This window comes from Lepidochelys olivacea (assembly GCF_965140295.1).
Source record: "Lepidochelys olivacea isolate rLepOli2 genome assembly, chromosome: 1".
Classification (NCBI taxonomy): domain Eukaryota; kingdom Metazoa; phylum Chordata; order Testudines; family Cheloniidae; genus Lepidochelys; species Lepidochelys olivacea.
Window position 1 is genome coordinate 192688468 of NC_140411.1, and position 3751 is coordinate 192692218.

The window sequence follows — 3751 nt, forward strand, 5'->3', positions numbered from 1 at the left end:
CCAGTGCATCTGAGTTGAGAGCGCTGTCCAGAGTGGTCACAACAGAGCACTCTGGGATAGCTCCTGGAGGCCAATACCGTCGAATTGCATCCACAGTACCCCAAATTCGACCCAGCAAGGCCGATTTCAGCACTAATCCGCTCGTCGGGGGTGGAGTAAAGAAATCGATTTTAAAAGCCCTTTAATTTGAAAAAAAAGGGCTTTGTTGTGTGGACGGGTGCAGGGTTAAATAGAGATAATTCTGCTAAATTCGTACCTAAACTCGTAGTGTAGACCAGGCCTTAGACTTCTCAGGTACGAGCAGAGGAATTTCTTTTAAAAGAAAGCAACTCTATTGGCTTAAACACTTACTGAGAGGCTTTTATTTACTGGCAAAATAGTTTTTTTTTATGTAAATGTAAAAAGTTTACAAAAACATTTGACAACCACATGTATTAGGCCTCTCAGGAAGGCTAGAGGAATCAGTTTTATTTGAACACACATAAACCCATCCAGTGCAGAATCAGGCACTAAGAAAACACTGAAAGTTACAGGTTTCAGAGTAGCCGCCGTGTTAGTCTGTATTCGCAAAAAGAAAAGGAGGACTTGTGGCACCTTAGAGACTAACCAATTTATTTGAGCATGAGCTTTCGTGAGCTACAGCTCACTTCATCGGATGCATGCCGTGGAAACTGCAGCAGGCTTTATATATACACAGAGAATATGAAACAATACCTCCTCCCACCCCACTGTCCTGCTGTAATAGCTTATCTAAAGTGATCATCAGGTGGGCCATTTCCAGCACAAATCCAGGTTTTCTCACCCTCCACCCCCCCTTACACCCCCAAGTTACAGTCCCTCTTGGATTCTAGCTTAACAGTGAATCTGAGCTACTGTAACAACTATATCTTGAAAGATGAAACATATGCTAATGAAAGGCCAAGAGCGGATGACATACCAGCGAATAGTCCAAAGATAACTAAAGCCCTGATTTTTCAAACACTTAAGCTGATGTATAACTTCATTCATGAGCGTCCTCTCAGGAACTTCAGTGGGACTGTTACCACCAGATTTCAGCCTAAAGAAAACAAACAAAATCTAAGAAATTTAAAAATGTGGCAATATCTAGAAAAGCAAACTCTAATTTTACAGGTTTCAGAGTAGCAGCTGTGTTAGTCTGTATTCGCAAAATCAAAAGGAGGACTTGTGACACCTTGGAGACTATGAGACTTAGAGAATGCATCTGACTGAAGTGAGCTGTAGCTCACGAAAGCTCATGCTCAAATAAATTGGTTAGTCTCTAAGGTGCCACTAGTCCTCCTTTTCTTTTTTCTAATTTTACAAGCACCTATTTCATTTTTTCCAGTGGAAGTTTCCAATGCATTTGTTCATAGATTTTGAGGCCAGAAGGCACCATTATGATCATCTAGCATATCATGGACCATAGAACCTCAACCAGAAATTCCTGCACCGAGACCATAACTTGTGTTTGAGTTAGAGCATATTTCTTAGAACACTATACAGACTCAATTTAAAGATTTCAAGTGATGGAGTATCCATCACTTCCCTTTTCAGATTGTTCCTTTTCCTGTTGTTTTCATTACCCATAATAAAAAGGAAGGAAAATTAGGAATGCAGGAAAATAGCATAGTAGTGATCATCAAAATCTTTAACAATTGTCCCCCATTGTCTATGCAAAAAGAAAAAAAAACATTATAATCAGGAAAATATCTTTTGCTGAGCTCCAGAACTGACAATACATTTTTAGGTTTCCAGTCATTATTAGTATGCATTCTAATGACACAGTTCCTAGTGCAGTTACATTAAAGCAATCTTTATTTTGACAGAAATTTCATTACATGCTAATTCAGCAGAACCGATGCACCATTAAAATGCAGTATTTCTCCAGTACCTGATGAAATGTGTGTGAAATTATTACAGCTGCAAACAGTCACTTCTACTTCTAGCTCTAAAAGTTGTCAGTAAAATCAACTTGTGTGATTGTTTTTTATTAAGTCATCTACTCCAACTACCGTTTTAGTTTCTACATTTAAATGTATTGTAATTTCATTTATTACACTTTAAAAAAAATCATACAAGTAGATGTCATGCACTCACATTTCCTGAAGCTCCAATTGATGTGTAATAACATTCCCCTGTGCATTGCAAAATAGGGCTGTCAAGTCATAATAGCTTTATTACGGCTTCTGCTTCAGTCTCTGCTAGCCTTTCTATGCACTGCCAAAATCCGCACCTACCCAAGGGAAGTTATATTCAACAACAGAGAGGAAAAAGTTGTGTTCAAATAAGTTGTTCCCCTACTAAACAGATTAAATAGGTTGTTCTCTTGATATTAAATTGCTAGTGTAGTGAAGGAATGAGAGGATGAGAGAAAAATGATGCAGATGGACTGGGACCAAGAGAGGAATGTGTGTGGGTTTTTCCCCTTGTTTTGTTCTTGAAACAGTACATCGCTATTTTGTATTAGTTTCTGTAATAATTAAAAAAATAGAAAGGCAGCATAGTCTAGTGACCAAGACACCAGACTGTGAATCAAAAGGCCTCAGTTCTATTCTTGGCTGTATTGTTGATCTGCTGTGTGTCTTTGCGCAAGTCATTTCACCTTTCTGTGCCTCAGTTTCTCTGAAAAATGGGGATAATGATATTTACCATCCTTTGTACAGTACATTGAGATTGATGGCTGGAAAGTGCTCTTTAAAAGCTAATAATTATTATTGGTTTTGAAAAAATATTTAACATCCAAGGGAAAAAAACAATTGCTCAGAATGCCCAGGGGCTATTCTCATAATATCCATTCCTGTGACACAATGCCACCATTGCAAACTTTGGCATGATGTCTGTGTGGGATGAGAGAGGTTAAGAGGAGCTAACTCCCAGTCAAGGGAATAATTAAAATTGAAAAGGATCAATTCAGTTGAGAAGTGCAACAATAAAAATGAAGATGATGATGGTTATTGAAGATAACAAGAGGCTGGTACATATGATGACATTGCACACCTTTAAAGATAAGATGCAAAAAGAAAAGGAGTACTTGTGGCACCTTAGAGACTAACCAATTTATTTGAGCATAAGCTTTCATGAGCCAAAGCTCACTTCATCGGATGCTGTAGCTCACGAAAGCTCATGCTCAAATAAACTGGTTAGTCTCTAAGGTGCCACAAGTACTCCTTTTCTTTTTGCGAATACAGACTAACACGGCTGTTACTCTGAAACCTGTCAAAGATAAGATGGTATCCCTAATTTAAGTATTATAGCACACATCGTCCTCTATTGATAGACCCCAAAAGAATACTGATAATAATTTAGTCTCAGCTGGTGAGACTTTTCAAACCTATCAGTACAGTATTATATTATTATTTACCATTTAAATTACAGGAGCTCCCAGATGTCCCAATCAGGACTGGAGACTTGTTGAGCCAGTTGTTGTGTACACACAGGAAACACTGTCCCTGTTCTTCTGAGCTTACGATCTAACTGAAATCCTTTTAAATCCTTCATCTCCTTGCAGCTGCCTCATTGGACTCCTGATGCCTCCATAAGTCTCTCGTCCACCCCCAAGCTCCAGCTGGCCGCTGTGCACTCACATATTACTAACATGTAAGTATCTAGACAGACCGACTCTTTGCTGCCTGCAGATCTCCTGAGTTTCACAGGAGAGGAACTCCTCTGTTCTGCCTCTCGGGAGGTGCACTGTAGAGCAGCTTCCCTACTAACCCGGAGCAAAGGTCTTCATGAGATGAGCTCCCCTGCT